This window comes from Chelonia mydas, chromosome 17 (assembly GCF_015237465.2).
Source record: "Chelonia mydas isolate rCheMyd1 chromosome 17, rCheMyd1.pri.v2, whole genome shotgun sequence".
In the NCBI taxonomy this organism is placed as follows: domain Eukaryota; kingdom Metazoa; phylum Chordata; order Testudines; family Cheloniidae; genus Chelonia; species Chelonia mydas.
This window is the reverse complement of record NC_051257.2, coordinates 8,366,448-8,385,826: the sequence shown is the minus strand read 5'-3', so window position 1 is coordinate 8,385,826 and position 19,379 is coordinate 8,366,448. Positions and strand designations below refer to the sequence as shown.

Sequence of the window (19,379 nt, the reverse complement as noted above, 5' to 3'; positions counted from 1 at the left end):
CAGCTGGCATGGCTATTCCTTCCCAAAGCACGCGCACACTTGTTTCTCTAGAGCCATTGCTTTATGGAGTCAAAATAAGCAGGAAGCAAGGATTTCCAAATTACAAGCGGAACACTTATTAACTGCAAAGCACAGAAATGTAACAAGACACCTTGTCCTTCTAGTTAAGCGTTAGTGGAAGCAGTTTAATTGAAAGAGACTAGGGTTTTCAAGGACTCATTCCTATCCTACAATGCTTAAAAATCTCCATTCTCCCCAGTGCATCCTTCCTCACAAAAGGGAGATGGGACAGCAGGGGAAAAAAGCCTGTTCTTCAAAAGCAGCCTTTAAGTCATGTTCTTGATAAAGCCTTATGAAAACAAAAACCAATGACACTAAGGTGAATCACTAACAGTCCACTATAAGCTTCTTAACGGACAGCAGTCCTGACTGGTTTACACGGACATCATCACATGCTGTCACTCTTGGCCACAATCAAAGGCTACTAAATATTGACCATTCCCATCCCAGTCACCCTCCTTTCCTGGCACAGGTTTTTAGTTGTTCATTTCACTTCCTGGAACCTATGCTTTTTGTTCTGTGGATTCTCACGCTCCTCCCCTTCGCCCCCCGCAGGAGGTCTTTGAAATTTGATGGCAGGCAGAGGCTGCACAGCTTTCCAAATACCTCCAGGACACACTGATGCTAAGCACCAGCCCATATGGCCCCTTTTGTTTATTTACATTAAAAATGATGTTCAGACGGGACCCAGTGCTGAGGTAACTTCAGTGGGGTTATAAGCAAAACCAAACCCAAGGTGATTACCAGTCCTGGGCCCCATCCTGCAAGGTACTGAGTGACCTTAACTCCCACTACAGAACCCTGCAGGATGAAGCCCTCTGTTAAGATCGCGCAGAGAAATAATTAATTCAGGGGAAGAATTCATGGACAATTTATTCACATTTCCCTTGGTCCATAGATGGGCCACGCTGCTCTTGCACAGATGGGGGAATTCATCCACCACCACTGCAATATTCTCCTAAGCTTTCGCAGGGACCTCATGGAGGCCCCTCCACTCCTTAGTGAAGTCTGTGTAAGGGCTCGGGGGCAATAGGTAGCCAGGAGAAGGGCGGGTGGGAGAAAATTAACATTGTCCCTTCATCCACACTGCAGGGATCAGGGAGGAAAGAAAATTAATTCCTCACAGATTCCATGACAGAGGGTCTTTGGGGCAACCACTGACTGTAGGAGCCTGGACAGAACAACCTCAATGGAGTGCACAACCCCTGCTCCCCCGACCAGCAGAGCATATCTCTGCAAGAGAAACTTTATGTAGATTCCCTCCCCTTCAGACTCTTCCAGCAGGTTTTCCCACAGAAGCGGGAGATCAGGCCCTTTTTTAACTGCCTAATTTTACTTCCTCTCTTTATCCTATATTAGCATGACTGGTTTATTATTTGTATTACAGTAGTACCTTGAGCTCCCAGCTGCGACCAGGGTCCCATTGTCCTGGGTGCTGTACATATACATAGGAAGATACAGTCCCTGTCTCTGAGAGTTTATAATCTGAATAGACAAGACACAAACAGCAAAAGGAAGAATAATTATCCCTCTTTTACGAGTGGGGACTGAGGCAGAGGCATTAAGTGACTTGCCCAAAGTCACTCAGAATCTGTGGCATTGCTGAGAATTAAACACAAGTGTCCCAAGTCCCAGTCCAGGGCTTTAACTACTAGACCAGCCTTGCTCTATATTATTAGTATTTCTTTTGTGTTGATTTCTCCCCTGTGCATGAGGCTTTTGTGCCTGTGACTGTTGTCCGATGAAGTGAGCTGTAGCTCACGAAAGCTTATGCTCAAATAAATTGGTTAGTCTCTAAGGTGCCACAAGTACTCCTTTTCTTTTTGTGAATACAGACTAACATGGCTGTTACTCTGAAACCTGTTGTTTTACTCGGATCCAAGGAGATAACCATTCAAAAAAGTAAAACAGCTGGATCAATATTACCAATCTGGCTACAAAGCGTATTTAATATAGCATCTTGGCTTTTTGTAAGTCCCCCTTCCACTACCAGCTAGTGAATTGGTGATTGCTCTCAGTCTGTGGTTACTTCTGATGTCAGGCTCTATGGAACAGTTGGTTATGCTACTTTAAAAATTAAACAAAAAATATTTTTTGTTTAAAAAAAAATAATCTACAAAACATGCACACACCAGTCCGCTTTTTTTAAGTGATATTTACCCATAAAATGCTGCTTAAAATCCCCCAAACAGAGAACCAGAGGTACAATCCAGCAGAATGTTTAAAGTATCTTTGCTTTTTATAGTAAGGAATGGATTGTTGTCCAGTGGATGGAGCAAGGGGGACTGTGAGTCAGGGCTCCTGGACTCTTTTCCCAACTCTCCCACTAACTCATTGTGTGACCTTGGGAAAGCCAGCAAATCACTTACGCATGTTCTTAAATCCCACTCAAAGTTTTAAACACGGCTCACATACTTTGTGGAATTGAGGCCTATAACTCAGTTTACCTAACTGTGAAATGTAGACCACTTTTCTTATGGGGTGTTGTGCAGCATTGGTAACACTTGAAAAACTTGTATGAAAAGCTATGCAGGTGTGAAGTAGTAAATTTTAAATATACATATTATCGGTAAGTTATAAATACCACATATATGCGATGGTTATTACTATATCAGTAACTTAAATAGTGTTTTCATGTATGAAGGCAGTGTGATCTAGTGCATAGAGCTCTGGACTGGGACTCAGGAGACCTGCGTTCTAGTCCTAGCTCTGCCATTGACCTGTTGGGTGACCCTGGGCAAGTCTGAGTGCCTCAGTTTCCCAATCTAAGTGATAACGATACTGACTACTCTTATAGATCTACTGATGAAGAACAGTAGGTAAGAGCTATTATTATGTGACAATATCATTTATAAATGATTTACTCTAACAATTTTCAGTAACTTTCTCTGTTATTCTTTATTTGTAGGTAATGGTTCTATTGTACTGTAAATTGTGTGCTGCATGCTCCATTCACATTGTGTGTATAGTAAAAATAATGTAGGCAGACAGGTCAGAGCAGCAGACGATGAGTTCTCAGATTTAACACATTGAAAATGAAATGTTTGTGAAGCTAAAACATTTCAACACTGCTCCTAAAGACCAAGTACAACAGAGAGAACCAGCAGGCTGCAGCTGGTTACTCTGAAGGGCCACCATTTTGAGGGGCAGAGGGGAATCATCTTGAACATCTATGTGGTAGGCACACATTTCTGTGAGCCCAAAGGCCTCAAAGCAGGAGACAAATTTAATTACAATTTATAATAAGGAGACTAGACACTGTTCTGTATAAAGCATCTCCCAGTGCTAGACAACAAGAGTCATTTTGGGGAGCTAGGATTCTTCTGCATTGCAAAGCAGTGTCACAGCTGGTTGCTTTAAATAAACAAACAAACAAATAAATAAATCCTTGTGTGCAAATCCATTGAGATTCTGCCACAGTTGGGTGTTAGTTGATAAATACCGGGCGGAGGAGGGGACTCAATGCACAATTAGCTGGTTGGACTCATTGCCACAAGACGTCTTTTGAGACCAGGAGATTAGTGAGATTCAGAAAAACATAGGATGTTATATGGATAACAAGAATATCCAGAGTGGTTATATTAGGGACTTAAAAGAAAAAACAAAAACACAACACAAGAGTTTTGGAAGGGAGATGCACTATACTGCTGCGAGGCATAAACCAGCTTCTTTAAATTCATGGAGGTCAAGAAGAAACTTTCCATGGGGACAGGTTATCCCATAGCTGCCTACTGTAGGGTTTCTTGCATCGTCCTCTGAAGCAGCTTATACTGACCACTGTTAGAAACAAGGTACTAAGACTAGGTGCACAGCTGGTCTGATATAGTATGGCAGGTCCTATGTTCCTGTGACCATGGCATGCACAGTCAAAACAGCGATCATGTTTTTTGTAATCACTTCAAAGTCACTTATTGCTCGTATGTCACGTGCTGCTCTAGAATGCTTTCTTACTGCAGCTTACTCTTCCGTTCATATCTGGAGGCTCACTTATAAAAGTCCGTCTTTGAGCCCAGAAAAGTCCAAACGGGCATTCAGGTTTCAAAATTGGGAAACCACCATTTCTGTCATAAGCAATTATCCTGCAGCAGTAACATTTTGTATGGACATAGGGAGTCTATTCCTAAAGGTTCCCACGGTGTTTCATAAACTATCCACACACACAGCACCACTGAAACACATCCACCTCTGAGGCAGCACTCAGGAGAATGGTGGGGAAGCAGGAAGAGAAAATTCTAGACCCAGGCAACTGGGAAAACCTCTGGGTCTATGGAAAATACTACGGGGGTATTATCTCCATTGTATCTTATATCTAACATATTGCTTTTCTAAGGGGTGAGCAGGCATTCTTTGCTGAAGGGAAAGCATTCACTGAACCATTTGTCTTAGGCTCCAGAAGTCAGATATCTTACCATGCAATCTAGTTAGCAAAGTAACATGCAATGCACAGCAGGTAGCGAGACAGATTGCAGATCCACACAGCACACCACATAGCAACACCTTCCAGCATCCCTAGGGCAGTGTCATCTAGTGGCTAGAGCACTGGATTGCAAGTCTAGACTCCTGGATTCTATTCCTGTCTCTGCCTCACTGCAAGACCTTAGGCAAGTCACTTAACTGTGCCTCAGTTTACCAATCTGTCAGTCGTGTATAACACTCACCATCCATATGAGGGAGTTTGTCAGCCTTGAAAAAGCCTCAGATGTATTGAAAGTTCTCAGCCTCATATAATACTTTAAACCCTTCCACCTAAGTGCAAAATCTCCTCCTATTCCTCGGCATTCAGCTACTATTCCATCATTATTTTTAAATCATTCAAACAATAAATAAGATGCTGCAGCCATTTCCTGATTGGACCTTTCCCTGTGCATTATATTCCAACAATTCTCAAAGAATTGTTTGTTTAGTTTAAACTGGATTCGGACACCACTGTTTAACATCTGAAACACGCTAACGCTTCATATTCATCAGTGTTCAGGGTTGAGCTCAATATAAAGACTCACATGTGCTATGGCTTTTACTCAGACACACCACACTGCCAAGCAAGTGGCTTGCAGGCAGTTGTATAACCAAGTACTTAGAGCAAGTTCCTATTTGGGGAAACCCAGCTGCAGTTGTAATGCAAAGCCCCTGTGCCATATGTCACACAAGCCCATCTTTAAATACTTATCCCTCTTCTTTTGTGCTGTGTTCCAGCATAAACCCTTACTGGTTCCAAAAACAAAACAGGAAGCCACGTGTAGTAAAAGAAAATCATTCTTTAGAGACAGAGGTAATCAGCCACCCTTGGGAGCCAATAATGAAGGTCAGAATAAATATAGGGATCACCTCTGGAGCAATTTTCAGATTAGACGTGGTCAGCAACCGCTAAACTGTAAGAGAAAATGAAAGATAATCCACTGTGGGGGCAAGGGGAATCTTTAATACTTAACACCCAAACTCTTCTAGGGCTAATTATCTTGGCTGATTTTCAAATGTTAATTTGCTATTTCAAGTCAAGAGCCTCAGAAACTGAAGATGGGAATGACTTACTGGATCTAGACAGTACAGGACTGTTTCCCTGTAGTTTTTCGTTGAGCAGGTAAGTAAGGAATTACTTGGCTTACCCTGCAACTCTTGCTGAAATCAATGGAGCTGTGAACGCTCACCGCTTTGCAGGATCAGGTCCTCCTTGCCTTCAAAATAACAAAGAGGGGGTGATTTTGTGAGAACGTGTCCAAATAATAACAACGATCAGGAAGCACAAAAGACTATTTTCCCCTGGTTGGTATAATTACAAGTTAAAATTTGTCAAACTGTTTGAAACATAAAGAACCATCCTGGCTTGAGTTTGGAGAGGGCCAAGCTCAAAATAAGTCATGGCCAGGTGGGTGACAGCACAGAAGTTAACTGAACTCCTGTTAACATTTCTATGCTCCTTCAGATTGGGGACCATCACCACTGTATCAGAGTGCCTATTTTATCAAAGAACTGCAGCTTCTCATGCTGGGCCTTACAGCACCTGTAGCTGTGTAACAAAAAGGGAACGTCATTCCTTTTATTCTGCACTGCTCCTTTTAACATGCAGGAAGTTTCCCACCTGATGTCTTGGGTTTCAATTCAGATCCAGAATGTTAAGCCTGGTCTACACTAACAAGTTTTGCTGGCATCATTACATCAGCTAGAGGTGCAGCTTTTGCCAACATAGCTACTCTGACAAAAGCCCTATGGGACATGGAGCTATACTAGCAAAAAAAGTGCTTTTGCTGGTATAGTTAACGTCACTCAGGGAACTAGTATAAGCTATACTGGCATCTGTTCTAGGACATTTTGTGAGGATAGCTATAGCAGCAAACCTTTTAAGTGCAGACATGGGTTTAGAGTCTTTCATATGAAGAAGACTTCATATTCATTCTTTCTTTATATGTCATTTCCTTAACCTGAAGTTATCTAAATCAAACCCAAAAACAAACAAAAAAATCCAAATACACGTGTGCACGGCTTGGAAAACAGAAATAGGGCTCAGTCCTGTATTTCACTGGGATCTGATGGCACTCAGCTCTGCCCCGAAAAAAGCTGTTTAGCACTTAGCAGAGTTGGGCCTCTAATGAAGCAAGTTGCTGTTTCAAACAAACATGCTAGCAGGGCTGCTGCACTGGTTGGCATGGACAAAAATATTCAACACATTCATGTAAATACACCAAGAATTTTAAGAGGCCCCGGCAGCTTACACAAAAACCCACACACACATTTACCACCACGTGACGAGCACTAAGATGCAGTCTTAAAGCCATCAGCATGGGAAAGACACTATGTATTATACTCAAAAAGAAAAGGAGTACTTGTGGCACCTTAGAGACTAACCAATTTATTTGAGCATAAGCTTTCATGAGCTACTGCATCCGATGAAGTGAGCTGTAGCTCACGAAAGCTTATGCTCAAATAAATTGGTTAGTCTCTAAGGTGCCACAAGTACTCCTTTTCTTTTTGCGAATACAGACTTACACGGCTACTACTCTGAAACCTATGTATTATACTGCAGCACCTAAATGGTTTGCAATTACAAACATCTCTGACTGTTATTCTCCTGCCTTCAGAGTCTAAGGGCCCCCTGCTTAATGTGAAAAAAATCATTACTGATTTGCCTAAGGCAACATAGAGCAGAAAGATTGTACAAGTTTCTATGGAAACAAAATTAGTAGAGTAAAAACCACACTCATGGGCATTGTAAATTATTTACCAGGACAGGCCCCTGTCCATTAAGATCTGATAAAAAGATTTAAAGGTAATCACTGGGCAGAGTGTTGCAACCGCTTAGTTCAGGTCACTGAAACCACAGTCAAAGAAGAGAACAATTTTGGCTTTCTGGCCATGTGTACTGCATAAACCACTTTAGGTTAGAAAGCATGACTCACTCACAGGTGGTGGAGAAGTTTGAATATTAAACATCTTTCAGATCCTGCATTTTTGTCATGATATTTGCAGTTTGGAGATTTCTTTGGTGAGGTGGAGGCAGAGCACAGATCAGGCCTGAGTGATATGTGAGAGAAGATAAGTGGATGTGGATGTGCAACGAAGGATGCCATTCTGTGCTCTAGATTCTAGGCTTTAAAATAAAAATCAAGTCTCTTGCCCACAGGGCTGCACCGTGTCTAAGGGTATGTCTACTAAGCAGTAAAACACCCGCAGCTGGCCCATCTCAGCTGACTTGGGCTCAGGCTGTGGGGCTATGAAATTGCAGTGTAGATGTTCAAGTTCAGGCTTGATATTCCTGGTATTTCCAAAGGAAACCACAAGAAGGGTGAGGGGAGAGAGAGAAAGAAATACTTTTTCAGAACAGAAACAAATACCGCACCCCTTCCTCTCCCTCTCATCTTTCAGGACTTCTTTATACATCATGAAGAAGCAAAAGATGGCGTAAACCCAATTAAAAACAAAAAAAGGACACTAGCAGTTCACCTTTAAGTCCCATCTGAAAGAGGACACCTCCAGCCGTACAGCGCACCTTAATACACTTGCGGGGGCCCTGTTTAGGTATGACTCAGAAATTAACAGTGTGTTACCAACACCACTTCTGCAGCCTTTAGGTGTTTCCTGTACAGGTCTCCCATCTAAGTACAAACTGACATGGCCCTGCTTAGCTTGCAAGGATCACACTTATAAGTTGTTATCACTTGAAACCACAGATAGAAAGAAAAAAATGGAGTAATTCAGTCTCAAAGCCAATAAGGCATTTGACTTGCACACATTCAGTCCAGTGAATGCACTGAACTGACATCTAGGTACAGTTCCAGTAAGTGTGTGCTGTATTCTTGCTATGCAGTGACACAGCATCTCATTTTAAATAGCCCTCCTCTTTTATTCTCCCTCACACAGTGTGACGTGGCTCAGTGGAGGAGAACCTCCTTGGAAAACTAAACTTACTGGTGATGGATATTTAATTAAACACCAATATGTCACATATCGTCCAGGGAAACAACAGAAATGTTTCCAATGAACCTTGAAAAAAAGGGATATTACATCATCTGGTACATTTGGGCTCTTAGAGAGTAAATGTGCAGTGCACTAAAAGTTGTAGTTTAAAGTTTGCTCTGTTTCTGTTGGCATCCCGACAGAATGGATCAGAATATTAGATGGAAAATATATGGGGAGATTAACCTGGATTTAAACTCAGTGTGATGTTCAAATAGGCTCTAAAACTCTTTTCAAACTTGAAAGCACAGCTTGGACAAATTGCAAAAAAAGAAAAGGCACAGTAGATTAGGGCAAGTGTGAAGGTGGTACTAATTATAGAAAAGTTGAAGGGTCCAGGGTTAGATGGTTTTGACACATGAAAAGATGTTCAGACGAATATATAGGAAACATGGTGTTAAACTTAGAAATGGAGGGTAAGAGAAGGGTTGGAAGACCTAAAACTATCATACAAAAGGATGTGATTAGCGAGGAGTTTATGAGGAACTGCTTCAAGACAGACTAGAATGGAGAAGAAGGACTCGATGGCCCGACCACACATAGATGGCCTGACGACACATAGATGGGATTAAGTCTAGAAGATTATGAGATTTCTCAACGGCAAGAGAAGCTGATGGCTTCCTTCTATTGTCTCACTTTGACAGACGCCTGAATTATTGGTTCACAGACTGTCCAGTCTATCTTGCCACCCAGGCAAGCTGGACTTAGTGATAAATGGTCACTTACACCAAAATAAAAATAATAATAATAAAAATCAGTCTGCTCCCAGTCTAAAGAGACCAGTCACTTGTCCCAGGTCAATTTGTACCTTAGATCTCACACCAAAGACAATGCTGGCAGCCAATCCTGTTACCAACTGACTAAAGGTGTGTTAACGAGGAAAAAGGAATAAGAGAGTTATTTACAGGTTAAAACAAGCAAGCATGTATACGCAAGTAAGTTTGTGATTCAAAGGGTGACAGAGTTGTAGTAATCTGTTACTTCAAAATGTCTTTCAGGGTTAACATCAGGGATCTGTTTGCTTATATTTAGGAATCTTTGCCTCTCAGAGTCCAGGGAGCATGAAAAAGATCCAGTTTCTCCTTGTTAGGGATTTTATCCCCTTCACTCCAAAGTCCAAAACTAATAGGATGAGTTCATCCCTAGGTCTCCCCCTCCTGGAGGGAGTTAGGAGTGCAGGCAACAGGGCCTCTCTCCTTTGATCTGACACTACCTTGTTTTCCTTCAATGGACCGCCAATGAACTCTCTGGGTTCAGCCTAGACACAAACAAATAATAATGCTGCTGCCACCACCACCTCCTGCACTGATTTATTATGGCCGGCCACTGAGTAAGGAGAAGGTCTTCCCACAAACGCCATCCCGCTTCCATTTAATTTTTTAATTAGCATAATTAATTTCCACATATAATTCACAATTCATCGCAGTCCAGATATTCAGGCCAACCCAGAGCAAAGACAATTGTCAGCCAATGGTAGTTCACAATTTAGAACAGGCCTAAACACTGACATGATTATTTACTATTTGTATTGCGGTAGTGTCTAGAGGATCCATTGTGCCAGGCACTTTACATACACAGAACAAAAAGATGGTCCCAGCCCCAAAGAGCTTATACTTGGAGTGTAAGATGAGATATAACAGGTCAATACAACAAGCAGAGGGAGAGCACAAGGAAACAATGAGACAATATTAGTCAGCATGATAGGCTGTGTTCCCAGCACACCAGCAGCCGAGCTTTCTGTAGGCATCACAGCAGAGGTCAGTTTTAAGGAGGGATTTATAGGAGGACAATGAGGTGGCTCTGCGGGTGTTTACAGGGAGCTCCTCCCATGCATGAGGGGCAGCATGGGGGAAAGGCTGGCATTGATATAAGTTATATCTATATGCGGGGATGCTAATTGAGTACCGTGGGACCAACTTAGATAGTTGGGGGAAGGGGAAAGCAAACATGCATTCTTTTCCATTCCCTTTTCTGCCCTCCTCTCTCCAATCACCTTGATCTTAATCATAACTAATAACAAAATAAACTAACTGCATTTTTGTTAAGCTTCTAAATTTATACCAACTGGGCTGCATTTGTACCATTGGGAGGCTTGTCCCCATCTTTCCCTAAAATCTTGGAGGGAAGAAACCCTGTTGAATGGAGAACAAGTCCCAGATGTATATTAGGGAAGTTCATGAGCACATCTGTTTCCTTGACCATGGGCAACGACTCCAAAGGGTGCTAGTATAATGGACTTAGCCACTACAGGATAAGAAAATCACTGCTACCTCTGCATTTCCAAGAGAACACTGCATTTGTAGGACTGCCACAGAAATCTTGACTAGAACGGTTTTCATTCACCTACGCATTGCATTGCTATCCAGGTATGTCACTCCCTTAATTCCACTCCAATCTTCATCCGGACCTGCATTGCCGCCACTCTATTCTCTCCTTAAATTCCAGCTCTACAGTCCAGCAAGTAGAGTATGCTGCAGCCTGCCTCCACAACCATGTAAACAGCACAACTGCATTATCCCCCACACTCCATTGATACCACTTACTCCATTGCAAGATCCAGTCAACGTAAGTATTTTTATATTCCCCTCTCTGATCTCCCCATTTGTCTCGCTCCTGTTTCCACTCTGTCCCTTCACACCATCTAGATACCCTTGGTGCAACAGCTTTTTCCATCAACTCTCTATCTCATTTCAAATCCCCTGTGAAAACAGTTTATGTCACTTCCCTGTACCTGCTCTTCCTTTGTTTTCTCATCACTTGCTTTCTAACCAAGTTTTATAGCCCCATAAAGCATTCTGGGACATGGCTTGCAGGGAGTGAACCAGTTCAAAAAGCTGCATTTCACTGCTTGATCTAATTTTAAGAAATGCAAGCTTCAGAAGTAACTCCACCTAATAACAGAGAGCTAGAAATATCCAGGTACCTCTAGCTTTGACAAAAGAATGAAGAAAAATAAGGTTTGAAGGTGCTGCTATGCCTGATCAAGAATGAGAATGCAGTTCAGCACAACATACCTTAAATGTGCCGAAGGATATTTACATATTTCTGAGGATGTTACACTTATGTCGACCGTAAACTGCTGCATAAAACTACTGGGAAAAAGAAGAGATTGTTATAATTGACTCTATAATTAGGTAAAATGTTAAAATCAGCTTAAAGACTGAATATCACTGCAACTTATCTAACAGATGGGACATGCTTCATTCTCTAGAGAAGATATAATTATTTTCTTATTTCTAGTCAGTTAAAAATTTGCTTTCATGTGACCAGACAGCAAAAGAACCTTTAAAACAGGTATGTGTAATTAAACACACTTAAATGCATCCATTTCAACCTGTAGTTAATACAGGCCCCTCCTCTAACCCTGCCTCAATGTGGCCTTTCAGGAGGGACAGAGCAGCAAATGAGAAATTGACAAGATGTCAGACAGAAGGAAGAAATATCATTTCCCAAAGTCAGAGCTCATTTTCCAGCAACAAAACGAGACATAGAGCTGAAAGGAAATGCCAGGAGCACAGGCAGCAGCATCTCAATAGGCAGACACAGCTGGCACAGACACCCATTTGACCATGTGTCCTGGCTGGGCTTCGCTTAAACAGGGACTATTATTAACGGATATAGAGGCAGCACCTTGGAATAATAAAAGCCATTTGCAAATGCAAGAATACAACAGCTAAAAAGCAGGTTAGTATTAAACTACCTTCTAACTGAAGAAAAGATGTCAGATAAAGATGAGCATGTTACATTGCATCACAAAGTTCTTTTAAGGGCACCACTTTCTGCCATTCCACATGTACTTGGCTAGCAACAAATTATGCACATTCACACATTGTTTGGCTGACATAAGATAATTATTTCAATATTTGAAAACAGAGGTAGTCAATATATATATGTGGCAATTACTGTCAATTAGCATTGGCTCGGTGGATGACATAAGTGGCTGCAACCCCTGAAGAATCTGCTCAGCTGTTATTGGAAGATGCCCAGTTTCCATCTGCAGGTTGTTTTTGCTGAATTGGAGGCCAGATTGTGAAATGGCCTATTTCTCAGCTAGAACAACAACAGATGAAAAGGGAAACTACAGTGTCCTCCCAGGTACCAACAGGGAAGATCCCAGATGTCCATCCTTTTTACATTCTCCCTTTGTTCTCTTTCTTTTTCCACTCTTAATCCTACTTACTTCATGTCCTCTTGGACCCAACTGCTTTTGTGGCAAGGCCGAAGGACAGTGCAGAATAGGTATGTTCATCTCATACACACTGCCACTCAATGTGGGGATTCGAAGACATTCTTTAGATTTTTCTGAGTTTGATGGTGAATTTCACCCTAGTGCAAAAGAGCCCACAAAAGGCTCTTAAGGACTTGGGTCCAGAACCTCAAAGGCATTTAGGTACCTAACTCCCATTGACTTCAGTGATTTCAATGGGAGTTTGGCATTGAAACACCTTTGAGGATTTGGGCCTTATGCCCTGTTCTAACACCCCTAGGAGTCAATGGGAATCTTTCCATTGACTTCAATAAGCTTGACTTCAATAAGCTTTGGCTCAGGTCCTTAATACAGAGTTTTTACAGGGCACTGGTGTGAATTTCACAGTGGGCTTACTATATTTCTTCGTTTTGTATACGCAAAGAAGAGGATAACCTGCACTAAAAAAGAATATTATAAAGACAAAAAAACGGCCCCATAGCCCATTCTGTAGAGGTTATGGTTATCGACATTCTCTGATTGCCATTGAACAGAGGAGAAGAATTTTCCTCCCTGGGAAAGGATTTTCTTTCTACACATCACCTGAAGTTTGCGAGATCCAGAACATAAAGCCAGGAGGATTGGCTTAAGTGAAGTTTCTAATACACATACATGCCAGGTTCTGGCAACTCAGCCTTGCCTAATCTTTCAATGGCGAAGGCTCAAATCTGAGATTTTGGTCCTTTGCCTCAGCATTGCAGAATTGTGCATAACATTTAATTGCAGGGGCAAAAACCCTGGCACTGTGAAGAAGCTGCATTAGGCTTAAACACTTGTCTGATCTAAACTACTGCAGGAAAATAGACTTAACACTGCTTAAGACCAATTTTACTATGTAACACTTTGGAGGCTGGAAGATCGAAATTGCTATCCGAGAATGGACTAATGATCCATCTATTCTGGTATCCTCTGACTGGTATCCAGTAGACCATACCAGACACTTCAGTAGAGACGTAAGACTCCCCATAAACAGAGTAATTTGCAATAACCCAATCATGGGGAAAAATATTTCCTAAACCCAAGCACTTAGTGGTTAGTTTATTTCCTGAAGCATTAGGATTTGGTATCCTATGTAAACCTGTAGCCACCCTAATATTGAGAATATTATTATTATTCATATGAATGTCTAATCCTTTTTTAAACCCTACTAGGCTCTTTGCCTCCATGGCATCTTGAAGGAGTGAGTGCCACTGGTTAATTAGGCATGATGTAAAAAGAGCTTTACATTTATAACCCCTCAGGGCTCCAACACAAAAATAAAGAGAATCCAAAAATATCCTGCCTTTCAAAAAAAAAAATCTTTTGATATTTTAAGCCATGATAATGCATCCCGCCCCCTCAAGTGATGATTTTTGTGGATAACAGTACGGATGATTACAAATAATCTCAAAAAATCATCTTCGCCAAAAAGAAAACGCACATTTTCAGGAAAGAAAAAACAAATAAATTTCAGCATGAGACACCGTGGCCTTTGTGAGGATTTGACTCTGCTTCTTCAAAGTTATTCTCTTTAAAAAAATTAATTGCTTCAGTTCTTGGTCTTTATTGAAAATCCAGTGCACAAAAGCAAATAGCCAATTTTCTGCAGTGTTCAGAGTGAGAAAAAGTTTTCCAGATATGCTCAGAAAAGGGGAAGGGGGTGGAATACCATATCATGGAAGGCAGAAACAACTAAGCTCTTTCCACATACTGAAAGGATAGAAAATGACTGGGAATTGCTCTGTATTCAAGGAAAGTGTATATTAAAAATGAATGCAGTTTCCCTACCAAGTTTATTGCAGCTGTAAAAAAGTCTCTCCTAGTCTGACTATATTTTCTGATGTCCAAATTGAAACCCATTAGACTTTAATAGTAACAAGTAACAGAGGAAACAAATGAAATCATAGAATATTTAGTAATAAGCTACTCTGCTTTCCGCGAGAAGACAGCTGTGGCTCCCAAGGCCTGCAATCCCTCTAAGATCCCTTATCAAAAGGAGAGTGCTCCTCATTATGTGTCACATGGCTGCTGATAAATAGAAATACAAGAGGAACCCTATGCCATGTGGGAGGCAGGAACTCTGCCTTCCCAAGACCCTCCATGTTTGCAAGAATGGCAGGTGACTAAGCCATGTGCAAATGAGAGGAGACTTAAAAGGAAAGGAATGGCACCAGCTGTCTCCAAAGGAACATTAATTAAAGGGGCAGAACTCCCACTTGGAGTTCAAATAAATATACTATGGGGAGCATGAAAGTTACCGAGTAGCTTTTCCTTCCCAGAGTCTGACTCCACAAACCTCCACAGCAGGGAATGCCACAGTAACTACACGCTGGAAGCAGGGTTTTCTTTTTGTTCCCAAACTACCACCCTTCAGTTTCATCTTCTCTTATACCCTACCCGCATCATCTCCTCCACCCCACCCCACCCCAAAGAATCTCTAAAGCTATGTCTACACTGGCAACTGAACGACAAAACTTTTGTCTTTCAGAAATGTTAAAAAACCACACACAACCCAAAGACAAAAATTTTACAAGCACTGGTGTGAACAGCACTTTGTCAACAAAGCTAACACCACTCATTGGCGGTGGAAGCTTTTTGTCATCAGGAGAGCTGACAAACAGCGGCTACATGGCGTGTCTTTTAGCTGCATGGCTGTAGCTGCATAGCGTAGACATAGCCTAATATTCTATCACAAAAGAAACAAAGCACAACAATTCGTCCTGCACTCTTCACCGTACCAGCTCTCACATCCAGCCTTCATCTGAAGCCTGGGGGATTGCATTAGCAAATGTAAACACACACTGTCAACGCTAGAGATTTGCATCCAGGGCCCCTGTTGCAATGCAGGAGACACTAGCCTGATCAGCAAACCATCCACATGTATCAGAGTAACAGCCGTGTTAGTCTGTATTCGCAAAAAGAAAAGGAGTACTTGTGGCACCTTAGAGACTAACCAATTTATGCTCAAATAAATTGGTTAGTCTCTAAGGTGCTGCAAGTACTCCTTTTCCATCCACATGTAGAATACCTGATGATTACAATGGGAGTCGCATGCCCAGGGGACCTGTCTAGTGTTGAGGTTTACACTGAAGGAGCAAGCAGTTAATCTCCATCATCTTTCATCAACAGTTTTCTATTCCTACTATAGTTGTTCATGAAAATACTGGATACACATCCAGATTTTTCCCATAAGCAGCACAGCTTCGGATAACACAGTCAACCTCTGTAGATTCTCCCCCCACGCTCCCCATAGAGGACACTGCATTGGTTTTGGAAGGCATACTTGAGCAAAACTGATTTCAGGTGCAAGTGCCAGTTGTGCTCTGTTGCTAGAGGCAGCCCTTGGGGGAAACCCGACTACTGTGAACTCTTCAGGTCAGGGACACCATTACCTAGGGTGACCAGATGTCCCGATTTTATAGGGACAGTCCTGATATTTGGGACTTTTTCTTATATAGGCATCTATTACGCCTCACCCCCGTCCTGATTTTTCACATTTGCTATCTGGTCACCCTACCATTCCCCTCTGTGTTGTCAAGGAGTACTTGTGGCACCTTAGAGACTATGCTCAAATAAATTTGTTAGTCTCTAAGGTGCCACAAGTACTCCTTTTCTTTTTGAGGATACAGACTAACACGGCTGCTACTCTGAAACCTCTGTGTTGTGTGTAAGCTGGGGCCAAAAGAGCTAATGCAATCCTTGGATGTGTAAACTAGTGAATCTCAAGTAGGAGTGGAGAGCTTATTTTACCTCTGTATTCAGTGCGACCACCACTGGAATACGGTGTCCAATTCTTGCACCCACTATTCAAGATGTTGATAAACTGGAGAGAGTTCAGAGAAGAATGATTAAAGGCTTAGACAACATGCCTTAGGGTCAAAGAGCACAACTATTTGGCTTAACAAAGAGAAGATTATGGGGTGACTTGATTACAGTCTATAAGTATCTACACGGGGAACAAATATTTAATAATGGGCTCTTCAATCTAGCAGACAAAGGTACAACATGATTGAGTGGCTGGAAGTTGAAGCTAGACAAACTCAGAGTGGAAGTAAGGCATACATTTTTAACGGTGAGTAATTAACCATTGGAACAATTTCCAAAGGGTTGTGGTGGCTTCTCCATCACTGACAATTTTTAAAGGAAGTTGGATGTTTTTCTAACGGATCTGCTCTAGGAATTATTCGGGGGAAGTTCTGTGGCCTGCGTTAAACAGGAGGACAGAATAATAGTGGTCCCTTCTGGCTTTGAAATCTACGAATCTGCGTGTGGTGGAAGGATGGTCCAGTGTTTATGGCACTAACCTAGGACTTTGAGAAGCTGGATTCTGGTCTACTTTGCCACAGGTTTCCTGGGTAACCCTGCATGAGTCATGGGGGGGCTGATCTTCACTGCAGAGTTAACTGGCGCTCACCCAGGTGTTGCCCCTAACCTGGCTCGCGCACACACACAAACTCTCTCACTCAAACGTGGTGGTGCTTGAAACCCAACAGCCATCCTGGGCTATAGGCTAAAGCCTGAGCATTGCTTACATTTGAGCTGGTACCCAGTGCCAATCACCTGAAGTAACTGCGGTGAGAACATACCCTGGGTCTTGCTGTGCCTCAGTTCCCCATCTGTAAAATGGAAATAACAGCACTGCCCTACCTCACAGGGTGTTGTCCGAATAAATACATTAAAGACTGTGAGATGCTCAAATGTACAGTGATGGGGCCACAGGAGTGCCCCGGACAGACAGCCAGTATGTAGATGGGGTAAGCAACTCCTTGCAAAGTGCTGCATTAGGTAATTCCCAGACACAAAAGAGTTCAAGTTCAGCAAGGGAAATAAGACTGTTCATCCATCTCCCCTATTTTTGGCAAGCAGGCACTCCCTTCATAGACATACAATATGAACAACTAAATACAATATGCTGTTCAGAGATACTATCCAGTTGTATTGGTTTACAAGGCCGGCAGTCGATTGCTTAGGACTGGCCACGGCACTGGTGCTTTACTAATCAAGAATGAGAAACTCCCACTGCTACAGCCCAGCTGCCTTGCCCCTTAGCTCGGGTAGGCAAGTTCATCTCTAAAGGGTTTGTGGTTAAGGTATAACAATTCGGCATGTATCTTGCCCTTCCTCACTGCAAACCAAAACCCCGTCAAGTAGTTTTGTTTGTCACACAACAGAACATCCCAGTTGGAAAAAGCTCTGGTACCAATAAGCTGTTTTATAGCCTTGCTCAGGAAATGCTGTCATGCTGTACTTGGTTGCTTGCTTCCAAAGACCACACAGCTGTACTTCGTATAAATCCCCTTAAGCGCAGAGCTCTGCATCACTTTTTCTCCATGCAGTAACCCCATAAGCAGGTCACATACTGCATCAAGACCTGGATCACTACTGACTTTTCCCCAGGAGTAGAGCATGCTTCCTGCAGGGGGAACAGGAGTGGGATTCAAACCTGCATCTCCTGGCCACAGGGCAGTAAAGAACAGCTCTACAGCTTTACCCCAAAGCCTTTGCACACAAAGCATACATGAAACAGAAGGCCAAATTCTCTGCTAATACAAATTGGCACAACTCCATTAACTAACTTCAATGGAGACGAACCAATTTACACAGTCTGAGAATTTCAGATTGGAGTGGGGAATCACTGTGAACTGATGTACTAAAAATATCAATACTTTGCATCTGTATATTCCCTGTAATCCAAAGATCTCAAAGCACCTAAACCTCACAATAGTTTCACAAATGGAGACTCTTAGGTACAGAATATTTTCCCTAGGCTTGCACAGAAAATACTGACAATCAGTGGCCAAGCCAATAACTGTTATTAGTATGTAATTATTTATATTGCTGTAGGCCCTCAGGGACCAGGGTCCCATTGTCCTAGGTGCTGTACAAATGCATTAACAAAAAGACAGTTCTTGACTGACAGGGGGGAGGGATAGTTCAGTGGTTTGAGCATTGGCCTGCTAAACCTAGGGTTGGGAGTTCAATCCTTGAGGGGGCCATTTAGGGATCTGGGGCAAAAATTGGGGATTGGTCCTGCTTTGAGCAGGGGGTTGGACTAGATGACCTCCTGAGGTCTCTTCCAACCCTGATATTCTATGACCCAAAAAGCTCACAATCAAAGTAGGAACAGGAAATGGGGGTAGGAAGGGGGAGGACGATTCCCAATGCCCTGCTCTTAACTGCCAAACCTGGCTGTCTCACACACATCTGAGCAAAATTTAAACGCATACTCCCTGCAAGGAGCCTTTTATCTCAGTGATATTTCGTTGTCGGAATTATTCTACAGAACAGAAATATCCATACATGCCATGCACTATTTAAAAACAAGCAAGAACCAAAGAGATTAAGAGTGCAGTGACCTTTATGAATTAACCACCTAACACAAACTACGTTTAAGTCAGCACAAAGAAGTTATTGCACATTGGTGGCTCAGACTGTCCAGCATACAGAGACTGCTCTAGGCACGGCAAAGAGAACAGCACTGGGATGCAGTTTCAGATAACTGCTGAGCTGATTATATCTGTGAATTGGGCTCTCTTAAGGCAAAGAGCAGCATAGCAAGTACCGAGAAAGCAACGAGCTGGTAGGCAAGCAGCGTGCTGGTGAAGAGACATGGTCATGCAGCTGCTGTCTCTGCAAGTTCATCAGG

General features: G+C 42.3%; 1 protein-coding gene across 8 annotated transcripts in view; it reads right to left on the bottom strand.

Moving 5' to 3' along the window:
• CUEDC1 (CUE domain containing 1) overlaps positions 1 to 19,379 on the bottom strand; it is a 125,018-nt gene that overhangs the window by 71,538 nt on the left and 34,101 nt on the right. For 3 of the 8 annotated variants that reach the window (XM_043531102.1, XM_043531105.1, XM_043531107.1), the window contains one exon: positions 16,484 to 16,556. The exons of 4 other annotated variants lie outside the window; for them this stretch is intronic. The gene's annotated coding sequence lies outside the window, so the exon portion shown is untranslated. Of the gene's footprint in view, positions 1 to 11,522; positions 11,601 to 16,483; positions 16,557 to 19,379 lie in introns of all 8 variants that reach the window. One more of the 8 variants, XM_043531104.1, reaches the window with a different exon arrangement.